At 40.8% G+C, this 14,078-nt stretch overlaps 1 long non-coding RNA gene across 1 annotated transcript in view; it reads right to left on the bottom strand.

Moving 5' to 3' along the window:
• Positions 1 to 671: 671 nt before the first annotated feature.
• The window catches only part of LOC135298840 (uncharacterized), a 56,034-nt gene continuing 42,627 nt past the window's right edge, over positions 672 to 14,078 (bottom strand). The window contains exon 3 of the long non-coding RNA XR_010360913.1: positions 672 to 1,539. This is a non-coding gene — a long non-coding RNA (uncharacterized LOC135298840). The remainder of the gene's footprint in view (positions 1,540 to 14,078) is intronic.

Raw genomic sequence — 14,078 nt, 5'->3', positions numbered from 1 at the left:
CCTCCAGAAAATCCTCTTTACTGAAAGCCATAGCACTCAGACCCAAGGGGCCCTGTTGCCTATGGAATATTGAATGCCACCAGGCTGTCAGACCTCACACCCACACCTTTCTTGTTCTCCACAAGAACCTTCAGAGCAGTTTGCAGTGTAAGCCTCAATAACAGCAGCTTTTCTCAATTTTGCCTATTTTCCTGCTGAGGGATTCAAAATATATATATATTAAAAAAGCAATATGCCATGCTCGTGAAAAGAAAATTATGAGTCTCTTTCAAGTAAATTAAAAAAATACTTGAAACATCATACTTCTTTTTCCAAGCTTTGGAATACTAACAACAGAAAATAGAGATTTTAGATATATATTGGTGACTCCCTGCTAATCTGCACGTCTCTTAACTCTCACTGCAATTTCAGTTCATTTTGAAGCTGCATAGTGATTCTTATTTTCTTAAAAAGTGTGTGATCCTACAGAGAACCAGCTTTTCCCTAGAAATTTCTCTCATTCAGCATTTGCACTGGGTCAGTATTTTGACTGCCTTGCTCTTACTATATGCAATGCAAAATTACTGAGAAGTTAGATGGCCCTCCTGGTTCTATTATTTTCAGATCCTATAATTTTTACTTTATGCTGCTGGGATTTTTATAGGCTTAGATGGTACTGAGACAGAAATAATATTTCTGTGAAAGTGAGGACCAGTTTCTTTGCTCTCCACTCACAGCTAATATTTCTTTTGCTTCAGCATTTGTGGCTCTTCCAGACTCAGATTATTAAAACCAACTGTTGTTAATTACTTGATTCCTAGAAAACTGGAGATGTTCATAATGGTATCAACTATTCTGCAAAGCTTATGACAATAATTCCTGTGTTAATTGGAGAAAAACTAATTGGTCTTTATAAAAGGACTCCCATTTATCTTTTGATTCACATTGGAATAAGGTGACAAAGGCTTCTATCTGCAATCTAAATCTTGTTCTCTCTTGCAAACACAAGACCACACATCTTGTCAGCTCACACATTGACTAATATAATTCCACACTGGCAGGTCTCCCAGACAGCACGGTAAGAAAATGTCAGCTGGTCCACTGTAATTCTGCTGAGTTAATCATCAGTTCAAAATGTCACCATCCTATTTCCTTCCTCTTTGTCTTGATTTCCTTCTCATAAAGTTTCAAATGAACTTTAAAAATTCTGAGACCGATCCTCCATTGCACCGGGGTACAAGAAATAGTTTGGAAATGAGTAATCCAGAAGTGGAATGGGGCGAACTGAGGTTTCATGCCAATATAAAGTAACCAGCAAAAGTCCTCAGAGCTGTTTAGGTTCTCATGCCACCCCAATCTTTGCTCCCTCCCGTGTGAGCTTTCAGCCCTGTAAACAGGAGACCCACATAGGCAAGGAGCTCTGCACATGCAGAAGGCAGCAGGGTAGCACTTCACCCAGGGCATGGTTTCATTTGGGTCAATTATAGGTGATATTTTATTTCTTTTTCTTTTCCCTTTATGTAACTTCAACAGTTTGACATCAAATCTTCTGGGTCATTTCTAGAGTGGAAAATATTAAATATAAACATACATATGTAAAAGATTTTAAAACAACAAACCCTCAGGGAAAGAAAAAAGGCAAAGTGCACTATCACAGCAGGTTACTCATCTTGGTGTGTAATTGTGTTCTTTTTTAAAACAGCCTGTTTGCTTTTTTTTTTTCAGATTACAGATGAAGAGTGATGCTTGCTAACACTTAAGCTTCCTTTAAAATACAGAGTGACAGGGGTGAAAAGTCTGCTTTTCAGGTGAGACAATATATTGACAGGATAGCTTTCTGCTAAGAGCTCAGGTCCTTCCTGCTTTTCACTGTCATTGAAATGTTAGGCCTACCACTCATCTTTTAGTCCATCTATAGTTGATCTTCACATATGGATACACCAAAGTATAAGGCTCTTGTTTCAGCATGCTTACAAGTTAAGATACCCACACAGAATAGATCTGAGAGCACTGGGAACCTTCCCATGTGTTTTGGCAAGAGTAGCTACACCAAATAAGGAGAAAGATCCCTTCTCTCTCTCTAGACCAGACAATTTTTTTCCTGGGTTTTGCAGACCACCAATTTGCTGAATTGCATCCTGATTCAGAGATGCTGTTGCTACTTTTTTTCCTTATTATTATTTATTTTGTAGTCCTTTAAGAAGCATCTCTTTTATTTAATTGCCCTGGAAGTCATGTAAAGGTTTATTCTCTACAAAAATGTGAAAAGCTGCTGCCCTGTTTTCAATCTGACACTTTGAAGCTTCAGTGGTTGCCTGCAAGCTGTATTTTCTCTTCCAACAACAAAATAAGCAAAGGATCCTTATTCACCTCCTGTATCCCATTCAAGGTTTCACATACCCCCTTGTCACACCCTCCTCTTACTGCCTGCTCTCCTGACCATTATGCACAAACATGGAAGCCTCTCCATGCTTTCCTTCTATATTCCTTCTGAGATAAGGGAACCAGACTGCACAGTCAAAATCTGAGTGCACCATGGATTTAAAGAGCACATGATAAACACAGGATGATAGAATAGTTTGAGGTGGAAATAGCCTTAGAGGTCACTTAGTTCCAACCTGGACTTTAACTCTGACAGGAATAGGGCATTCACAGCTACCTTTGGCAACCTGTTCCAGTCTCGTCACCCCTAGAGCATTTCTTCCTAATATCTCATCTAAACCGGCCCTCAATTCAGATTAAAATCATTGCCACTTGTCCCATCCTTGTGAAAAGGACCTCTCCAGCTTTCTTGTATGCCTCCTTTAGGTACTGGAAGGGATCCTAAGTTCTCCCAAAAGTCTCCTCTTTCCCAGGACAAAAAATTCTAACTCTTTCAGCCTGTCTGCAGAGGAAATGGGCTCCAGCTCCCTCTCTTCATGACCCTCCACTAGACCAGCTCCAACAGGTCCACTTCATTCCCCATTCTCTCACCAGATACCCAATTACTAACATCTGATATCCTTTTTGGTACTAATATAAATTAATATTAAAATCCCAAACATACTTCCTGTGGAGTAGCAGCCAACCCAGAACCTACCATTATATAGGTAAATTGAAATTATTCCCCTCTCTCAACACCCAAAGACCCATTTATCAACATTATGCTAGTAACAATCTGCAGTAATTTGTTAGAACAGAAAGCTTAACTTTGAATAAAGCTATTTTAAAAATGCTGTAGTGGTTTTGGAAAGGAAATTTATGTTACTTTCTTTTAAAGATGTATCCTGCCTTGAAAGGTACAATCACTTTCACTACTCTAGTCCCTTAAGTGTTAGAATTACCTATATCCTCAAGATCCACATCCCCAGAGTACTAAAATACAATTTTTCCCAGCTACACTTTTTACACAATTTTTTAGTTATTTGCAGAAAGCATAGTTGAAAAATTTGGGTGGAGAGGATACATGTGTGGAGAAAAGTCTTGCTAAATTATTCTCTATGTTTTCAAACTGGAATTAAAATACTAATTTAATTGCATTTAAGTAAAAACCTCCTTTGAGGACTTTCTATGCCTTTCCCCATATCCTGCCCTCCCTTCCTTAATGCAATGACTTGGATATAAAATACATGAGCAGTGCAGGAGCTACACAGGTACAAAGCTACAAGAAGGCTGGCTGAGGCATTCCAGGTGAGCTTGCAGGTCTGTGCTTAGGTTTGGCATCTGGCAGACACGAGTTTGGAGCCCTCAGTCTGAAAGGACAATTTGGACAGCAGCAGTGCTTGAAGGCTCACTGTATAAAATATTCTTCTCTGGGCAACAGACACATGGCACTTGCTTAGGAAGCAATCCTGGCAGAATTCAGGGAGGTAGAGCAGAGTGGAGGCAAATAATCAATATCCATTCCCAGTTAAATGGTTGCAATGGCAAATATTCCCTGGCGAAATCCCCATCTCAGTGCCAGTTCCTTAAGCGTTTGTGCCTTTCAATCCCCCTCGCACCCCTAACTTACACTGCTCTCACACCATTTACTGACCACAACAACAAGGTCCCAGAGAGGTGAACTCCCTAGGTAGCATTTATTTAACAGACAGATGGGAAAGTCTCTAAGGGTGGGTTCTCACAACTTCTGTTCCAGCTCAGTGCTGGAGCTGAAGCAGAAGAGATGCTGAGACAGAGCTAGAGCTGCAGCCTGGTTCATGACAGCCAGCCGAGAAGATCACATAGAATTATAGATTCATTCTTCTAATGATCTAGAGACCATTATAGATTTTATCATCTTCTAGATAAATACTTGGAAAAATTCCAGGGTGCACAGCTTGGTGTGACCACCCACACCAGAACTCTTGCTGACAGAGCTGATCTGCTACTACTCCACGTCAGCTGCCTTTCCCAGCCCAGCTGTGAGGATGGATCTGCTCAGCCATACTTTCCCAAAAGCTAACTAGCCCTGACCTGCAGCAGAACAAGCCAGCACATGTGCCAGGAGACAACCTTCTTTCCTGGCACTAGGGCTTCAGAGCATGGCCACATCCCAAAAAGCCTGTGCTGTTTAATGTCAGTGAGTGCTGTACTGTCCTAGGAGAGTAGGAGAGGGGGTAGAGCATGCCAATAGGTGTTGCACATTTCCTAAAGAATCCAAGAAACAGATGTATGCACATAAAGGAAAGAGTCTGAGCTGTTCAGGATAAAAAAAAAAAAAGCCAAAAGCTAGCTCCAAAGAGTTGCAAAAAAGATTTTATTATACGGAGTAAATGGCAGATAAAGTTAAGGTTGAAGAAATGTAAAGTGATGCACATAACAAAAAGCAATCCTAACTTCATATTCACAACAACAGGGTCTGAACAAAATCAGAAAAATGAATTCAGAATTAAAAGAGAGCTCTATTAAAACACTCAATGAGCAGCAGTTAAAGTGTCAGACAAAATAGAGATAACAAAATAGAGAACAGAACAGAAAATATCTGTATAAATCCAAAGCAACCCTGACTTTGAATACTGCTTGAAGGTTTGGCCTCTTCCCAAATCTTAACAAATACACTGTAGAACTAGAAAGAAAAAGGAAAACCAGAGGTATGATATACCTTCAAAACAAGGAACAACAGGATTGCCTACAGCTTTTCAGCATAAAATACAAGAGGGATGATATAATACAGGTTTAAAATAAAAAAATGCTATTAAAAATGAATTTGAAATACAGATGGACTTTTTTGTTATAAGAGAAAGCCTAAAAAGCATCAAGCCACATCATGAGGCTGTAGGTTCAAAACGAAGAAAAAGCTACAATTCCCCATGCAACGCACAGCCAAGATGTAAAGGTTATTACTACAGGATTATGGGAATATCAAAATTTTACTTGGGTTCAAAGAGCAGTTGAACATTTTTATAGAAGGCCAATGAATTAAAAGCCAGAAGATGAGAATTTCACCTTGGCTCCAAGCAGTCTCTTAGTTCTAGGCTGACAGAAAGAACATCCCAGGGAAGCACCACCACTCACCCTTCCACTTGCTGCTACCCCAGGCACATGTTCCTGCCAGACCTGTTGTTTAATTTGGCTCGGTCATTTTTATGCTCTCAGGGAAACTGCATTACTCAATGAAGTCAGCAGCTTGCATTAACAAAAAGAACAGAGTGAAGAGAACTCTGTCACTTGAGAAAAGCCTCAGTTCTTTGTCTCCCTGAAGCCAACAGGATGAACAGCAGCTGTTTTTCAGAGATTTCTGGATGGGCTACAAAAATCTTCTTAGTCACAAACTAATATTTCAGCTCCAATTACAAATAACTTATATCAGGTAACAACTAGTTAAGTGATAATCCATTAATATTCATCACTCAATCAACATTGCTATTGAGTTGACAAGTTGTTTCTCCTCATTTCTTTCAATAGTCTGTCTTCTAGAGTTCCATAATTACAAATGACTTAGTCCTAATTATAACAGTCATTATTTGTTATTAACTGGCAATCATTTTACAAATCAGGTATTAAAGCAGCTATAAAATAACCTGTGCATATTTTATTATTCAATTTAAGATAATAACCTGTGACATTCTGTGCCTTTGCAAATGCCATCTGGAAGAGCAAGTAAATTCTCACTACACCTGACATGAAAAAATGTATAATTTTTCCAACACTTTACCTTCACGTTTAATCATCTGCAGAAAAGCAAAATATTTTATTATCTCACCACAGACTTCAATGTGGGTAAGGGTCTTGAACTGGGAGTTTGAAATGCAGCACATAAGGGCACATAATGTCCATTACTGTAAGGTTGCCTGAAGCAAACCAAGTATGTCAAACATTCACTGCTAGTGAGCTTTGTCTGATTTGACATGTCCACACAGTGCAATGGAAACAATTGCAGAGACCTCAGCTACTGTCTCATCCACTTCAACTCACACCAGGGCCAGGTATTTGACTGCCATGGCCAATTTACCCCCTCTTTTCTTTCCTGTTGTCAAGAGGCTTGGGCTACACGAGAATAAAAGGCAAGACCTATTTATTCCAACTCTGTCCTGATCTGTCTTTCAGTATTAAGAGAAAATACAACAACAGCTCCACAATTTAACAGCAGATAAGAGAGAAGTATACGACAGACATCAGCTGGCTGTGCCTACATGCAGGACACATGTGGCCTTGGGTACCTTGTCTGCAGGGCCCACCTTTATCAGTGTCCGGTGTTCCTGAATGCCTGGGCTTCTTTTGGATGGAAAACCTCACAAGAGCTCTTTCACACTTCATCTTTGTCTTCAGAATGCTGGTTGAAATTTGTTTAAGCTTAGTCAAAAGATGAATTGGGGAGGAGAACAGTTACTGCACCTGCAGCCAGTGCTTTGTGAAAAGGCTGCTACACCCACGGTTTGGAGCCAGCTGGGTATAAGCAGACCTGTCCTCTGGGAGCTCCCTGCTAACAGTGATTTGCTGCTCCTACACGCTCAAATGCCAAGTGTTATTTAGGCTTTGCACAGGAATGAAAAGAAAACAGAAAAAGGAACAGCAAAAAGTGATTTCAGGCACATCTCCCTCTTACCATTGGGGTTGCTGTTCCCGTGGGACAGAGCCAGGCTCCTTGCCTCTGTTGGCAGACCCCTCCAATACAGCTGCCTGCCTGGGAAAAGGGACTCTGTCCCTGGTGCCAGCTCCCTCAGGTGTCTCCAGGCAGGACACACACATGCCCTCCTCACCTGTGCAAGGCCTCTGTCACACCACCTGTAACTGTGCCCACCTGCAGGGCAATGGCTCCACACTCATTAATCAGTGGAAAAGGCAAATATTCAACAACATGTACAAGGTATTAGTGTTAAATCCAGCAGGACAGAAGAAATCACAGAGAGAAATCTTCAAAGATGTGATTGAAGAAACACCTAGGTTAGGATAATTTTGAGAAAAGTGGGGAAATCCAAAGGGGAACATAGCAGCTATATTTCCAGTTGCCCATGTCTTTGTGAATATTTTGTGCTTATTTATTTATAAGCAGAAATCTCCTTGGCTTTCTTGTGGCATAAGCAATAATGAAGGAAAAAGGTGTGGAGATTGGAGGTCTTTTGCTCTTTGTCCCCAGAGATTTTATAATTCTATGCTGAAGTTATAAATTCAGCAGGAAAATAAGTCAGTTTTGTGGTTCTTGTCCTTTGGGGTTTTTTAAGTGCCTGATGGAAATGACCAAAGTCTACAACGTGCAAAGTACCAAATGATCTTTGAGAGCAAAGAGTAAGAGATAGCAAGCCTTGCTAAAGGATCTGCATGGTTACATGTCCTCTGGAAGCCCCAAACCATACAAACAAAGCCCAGACTGCAGAGTCCTGCATCAACTGCTGGATAATGCAGAAATTGCATCAAGTCTGCAAATACTTCGTCCTTCCAAAATTGCAGTTCTACCTAAACCTTTAATTCCAGCATCCTTAAATCTAAATTCCTCTTGTTCCAAGCAACCCATTCTCCAGTTCTAATCCTCAAGGGACCTGACCTGCAAAGCCTTCTCCCAGCCAGACTAGGCTTACTATATAACCAAAGAGGCCAAAACCCTCTTTCAGAGGGCGGCAGATTCCTATCATCCCAAAGGCTGCAGGAAATGGGTCTTCAAGGCAGTGAGAGAAAGACTCAAACCAGCAGGACAGCTCCCAGAAGTCCAATATGCAAGACTGACCTAAGGAACACCTGCATGCCTCTGATTTCTGAGGCATTTGTATGGGGAGGTCCTTTTCATCCAAATTACAATTACAACTTATTCTAAATCGAAGGTTGCACAGTACATCCTTGAATTACAAAATTACAGATTTTTATGAATAGTGTGCACCCTATTTCATTACCAAGCTTCATATTGGATGTTATGAAGTAATTTTCAAGTCAAACCCACAAATTTTAAATTTGGCTTTCACAGAAATGAAAAACATAAGAGGTGCATTCTCTTTTATGTTAGGACTTCTGTTAAAATGCATTCAGAAGGGCTCACTGAGTGCTCAGTAAACATTATAAGCATGTTGCTTGAGAAGTAGATATATACATGAACATACAGTATGATTTCAGGCAACCTATTTCAAACCAGTTTATCTAAAATTGTGTTAACCATTTAGTCACCCCCCTCATGAATTACATATAAAAACCAAAATATAAACTATTGCTGAATTATGATCAAAATAGAGGTTTCATTTACCAATTTATTTATTTTCCGCAAGTTTGCTTTCCAGTGAACTCCACTTGACGTGCCAATAACCAGCACAGTTTTGTCCTGGTGATACAGAGACCTCATTTCCAGGTCTCTCACTGCCATCCCTACTCCAAGATCTCCAAGATGAAAGCAGGTATCATACCTGCAGGTCACAACTGATCAGGAATCAGCAGACACCTCCTCTGCGAGCTCATTGCCAGCAACAAGCCATCATCCACACAACCTCAAAAGCCAAATATAACTTTAGCTTCAGCAACATCTTGAGCACCAGGAGCAAGCACAGTGGCCCAATGGATGCAGTGGTGGCCATGGTAGAGCTGCTGCTTTTTGCCTAGGCCAGAGCAGAGTGCCAAGAAGCTGAGCTGGACCTTGCTGCTGCCCCCAGGAAGGGGCTAATGTCAGGCTGTCTCAGCAACAGCAGGACCACAGATTTTTCAGAGATGAAAGTCTGAAAGTCTTTTCAGGCTTGTTAATTGTTGAAAAGTGGAAAACTCAAAGACTGAATGGAAAATGGAAGCAAATGCTCAGCTAACTGGCCCACAGTCCTGGGTGCTGCATGGAAAGACTGTGATGGTCAAAACTTCCATCAACAAATGTGTTTTGATCATCTACAGCACCCTCTTGAAGGTTGCTATAGCAATAATGCCTTACCCCTTTTTCTCCTTCAAAGCTTCAGCAACAGAGAACAAATACTGTGCTGCCAGAGTCAGAGCTAATTCTGCAAAACTGTACAGGAATCAAAAAACCATTTACCTGAGCTCCTCTTTTTTTTTTTTTTCTATCACTGTTGAATTGCAAGTCAAACGTTCACTAACTGTCCTTTCTTAGTCTCAGGAAACAAAAAAAGCTATTGATTTTCAGCACTTTTTTTGTGTACTGAATTCTTGCTCCCATTAAAATGTCTCCAGAAAAGCAAAAGGTTTCCTACTGTGTTTGCATCCAGTGTGAGCTTGCATGGAAGCATTAATGAAGAGCAAGAAAATACCAATAAATGTTGTGTGATAGGACTTGCAAAGTGTCAGCTCAAGTGGCTTCTGTGTCTTTTGCCTTATCCCAGAAGATGGAGCCAAATGACAAAGTGTCTGTGGCCCTGACACACTGCACATAGGCACTACTGCACAAAACCTTTTCCAGTGAAAGTAAGGTTACTCTCACTCAGGGGCTCCCATTGCCAAGGTTGGCTGGGAAGGCAGGCAGGTTTCTTGCAGATATATATATGTTTTTTTACATGTCACAACTGTTCCGTAGCTCTTTGAAATGAAGGGAGGACAAGTAGAACAAGGTCAGAAGCCTACATTTTCAGAAAGCTAAATGAAAGGCAAGAAAACCCTCACCAAACTTCTCTACAGACAAAAAGAAAGCTTGATTTGCTACTGGCAGCATCACAAACCTATTTGGTAGCCCAAAAAACAGGCTTGAGAGTCTAACATATTACTCACCCTTGCTTTGCATGTTATTTACAGTAACAAAAAGCTTATAAGGAAAGCTGGAAGGAAGAGCTTTCTGTAAATATATTGGAAATGAGAAGCATGCCCTGTCCTCACATTTTGCGATTCCCTGCTGGGAGCAATGAACAAAGTCATACTGCAAGAGCAGCCTAGCTGCAGTGGCATTTAGGGTTAAGATAAATCATTCAGAAGTCATTCAAAATGCATCTTCCACTTTGTAAAACATGAGGCAACCTTGTTCCTGAGGGTAAGCAGAAAGGGATGAGCTGAGACTTGGCTGGGAAGCCAAGGGATGGTGTTCCATCACAAAACATTTTCAGAATACCTCCCACAGATCACTGGAGAACAGAAGTTTCCTCTTTGGCTGGGAAGTCACGTAAGGTTCAGCCTGAGGCCCAGCTTTCCCAGAGGATGGCTTGCTCATCAAATTCCCTGATGTCAGCTTGGGCCCTAATGGCCAGTTCAACCCTGAATGGATTCTGCTTTTTAGGGTATAACATTGGTCTCATTATAATGACATGGGACAAGTTCTCCCTCATGTAGAAACAGCTCCTATCACCTCCAACGATGAGGCCACCAAGTTATTTGGGACAGTATAAGAGGTGAGGACCTCCTGGGGAACTTCAGAGAAAGAACATCTAAAACTCTGTGACTGGCCAATGGCAGACAAAATAGGATTGCAGACTCCAAGTGACACATGGTGGAAAAAAGACAACCCTAATTTAACACCTCAACATTGATTTTCCAGCAGACTCCATTTTGCTGCAGCTGTGAAGCATGAAAAAAAGGCTCCAGCTACACAGCAGGATAAGGCATAGTCAGGTAAACAATACACAGAAATTTGATAGTTAACATAAATATTGTAATTATGACATTTTGGTTTTGGATTTGTAAATCAGTTCTGATTTAGCTGCAACAGTTCTCATTTCTCTTTTGACTTGGGTCCTATGACAGAATCTAAAGAACAGGACAATCTAAAGAAATAATTTGTGTTGGTTAGAGAAGAGAAGGCCTTGATTCAATTGCATATTCATGCTCTCATTTTGGGCTTATGCTACACAGAAAGTAGAAAGCCTTTACATAAAGAAAAACTGTTTTTTAAAAGGTGAGTACAGCATTAGATACAGTTTGGGAACAAAGTACCAAATATGCTGAGCCTTGCATGGCCATAAGGATGTTCATAAACCCAGAGGAAAGGCAGGGGGAACCCCTCAAGTCCAAAGAGTTGTTTAAAAAACCCCAAATGCATGGGAGGAACACTGAGGACAGAGGAAACTGAAACAGGGCCAAGAATGCCTGTCAGTCTTTTTCATCTGCTGTATATTGGGAAAGATGCAGAAGTAAAATATCCTGTAGGAAGCAATTGCAATTGAACTCATGGAATACACAAAGAAACGCATCCATTGCTTAGGGTGTTTGCAGAGGTGCTCTGGGACCAGGTTCAGCTTTCACACTGCATTTTGCTAGGGCAGATGGGATTTTTAGACAGCCTAAATCTCAGATATTAGGCAAATAAAACCGTGGAAATTTCAGGCATGACAAAACACAGGGGAGGAAATGACAGAGGAATTCTGTCTGGGTCTGGTTTGCTCTAGACCTTCCACCATGCTGATAGACAGATTTGTTCTTCAGCTTCATGGCCTCAATACTTCAGATTCTCAAATCCCACAGCCAGACCAGATTTTCAAAACTCTAGTGCTCCCCTCTTTTACAAGATGAAAGATGGAGAATGCCTTTCAAACAGGATTACTATCTGTATAACATCTTTTTGCCAAAACAGGAGCTAAGCTCTTAAAATCTCTTGGCCCTTTCTATGAGGCAATACAGGCCAAGGACTTAAAACTATATTAGAAGAAGAGTGCATGTTTTAAAGAGAACCCAAACCCCACAATTTAGATTGAAAATCAACGATCACACAATTTCAACTTTGCTACTCAAATAGTTAGTTAACTACAGGGTTAAACTCATGTCTCTGAGTTTCTAAATTTCACTCTCTACACTCTAAATTTCAATTTCCAACTACTGGATTTTGTTATTTCCTAGGGTCAAGCTCAAAGCTGTCAATTATCAATGTTTTTGTTCCCCTTAGAGGTAATTATAGCCTACGAGGAAGTTGCTCATTTATCTTTGCTTTGATGAGACAAATGAGAGAGAGCTCCTGGAGTCTCTCTCTATAATGCATATTTTTACAGCTCATTTAACTGTGTGTGTTTTCTTCAAACACCCTCCACCCTCACAACACTTCTAGAAGCCTGAAGGCTGGAATGGGACTCTGCAGAGGTGCTCCAGATGGGGTCAAGTGTGGAACCACTGGTGTCTCACACACGTAGAGGTACTGTCACAAAGTCTAGAAGACTGTTCACAAAATAAAAATCAAGTATACTTTTACCCAGAAGACCTCTTCAGCTCCACTAGCAGAATATGGCATGAGTATCTGCAAGAGAACTGGGTGAACAGTATGATTTCATATAGAGTTATTTTAAAGCAAATTTGTCCTGTCAGGAAGGATTCCAGTTCAGCTCTTTCAGATTATCAGAGGGAGATTTTGAAGGAGAAATGCTTGACATTCAGGATGAAAAAAAAAAAATCTAACAGCTTTGGATTAGTAACAAGAGCACAGTGCCCCTTCACATCCTCTCCTGCAGAGTTTTGGGTGCCATGCACCTTTCTCCTCAAGAAAAGGAGAAGGTAATAAAAGCACATTAAACCTGCTCTTGGTAAATATCACCTCCTTTGAATGGAAGTGATGCCTTATGAATTTCTAAATGAAGGCTCACACAGCACATGTTATCTGGCCACTGAAGTCTGCCCACAGCTGGTGCTGCTGATAACTAATGGTACATGGGGAAAGTGAGGCTTGGGAGAACCTTACAAAGAAGACATTCAGTATAAGAACCCTTTGAGTTGAGATCCACCTCTGGAGCAGCCAGAGCATGTCAGAAGTCACTGAAGGATCAGGAACTGCATTTGACACGTCTCACCACTCCCTGCTTCAGTTTTGCAGGCCAGATTATCTGGATATAGACTAGGCAGGAGTTTCAGCTTCAGTTCTTATCTAAAGCTTTCGATACACTTTTTAATGGCAAGATAAAAATGCCTAGCACACAAAGTGATTCTTTTCTGTCAGATCTGGGAATTAGTGATAAATTCTGATGCAACACCATAAATAACTCTTTCCATTTAATGATGCTGAGCATGCCAGGCTATGTCAATCATCCCTTGGAAATGAAGAGGAGATGTGATTTGAAATGGCAAGCTGTGTGTGTCTAATCAATAATCTCATTATGTGTCAAGCAAACCAAATTTGATTATCACAGAGCAGCTACAGTCCTCCTCAGTGCAGTTGCAACTCAGTTGCCATTCAAACTCCCAGTCTCAAATTTTGCAGGTGAAACTGACGGAAATTTATTTATCTTCCAAATGTGGAGATATCTAGAAGGTCTGCGAGATTGCAGTCCCATGACTACTGTAAACCACAGGAGATTCCAACCTCTAGTGGGGGGAAAAAAAGAGGCAAAAACCATCTGTGTTTCCTTGTCAAAAATGTCCTAGCTTTCTACCATTCTTTGAGACATCACTTCTCTAAGTCTCTCAGCGTGTCCTTGCACCTTCTTTCACCTTTGAAATACAAGTAGCTCCAGACCTTGGGTAGACTCTTCCCTCGACCTCTAAAACCAGCAGGATTGTTCAACCCTTCTAATTTGTTCTCCTGAGCTCTCTGTAGCACACTCCATCTCACAGATTATCCCTTTTCACCGATTTACCCACAAAAGAACATATTCTGACCCCACATCATAACTAAAGCATCTGCACAGGAATAAGTTCTAAATCAAAGAATGACATGAGAACCAATATGAGGTCCAAGTATATACCTATGGAGGATCTGCAAAACTTTCTGACATCAGTCAGACCACTCACCTCTTCCCTTGGTTTGCTCCCCTCATTCACAAGACCTCTGTTCTGCTTTGTTTCTATCTCCATGTATGAAAATGGCACTGGAGGCCTTT

Source organism: Passer domesticus, chromosome 4, assembly GCF_036417665.1.
Source record: "Passer domesticus isolate bPasDom1 chromosome 4, bPasDom1.hap1, whole genome shotgun sequence".
NCBI lineage: Eukaryota > Metazoa > Chordata > Aves > Passeriformes > Passeridae > Passer > Passer domesticus.
This window is presented reverse-complemented; position numbering and strand designations above follow the sequence as displayed.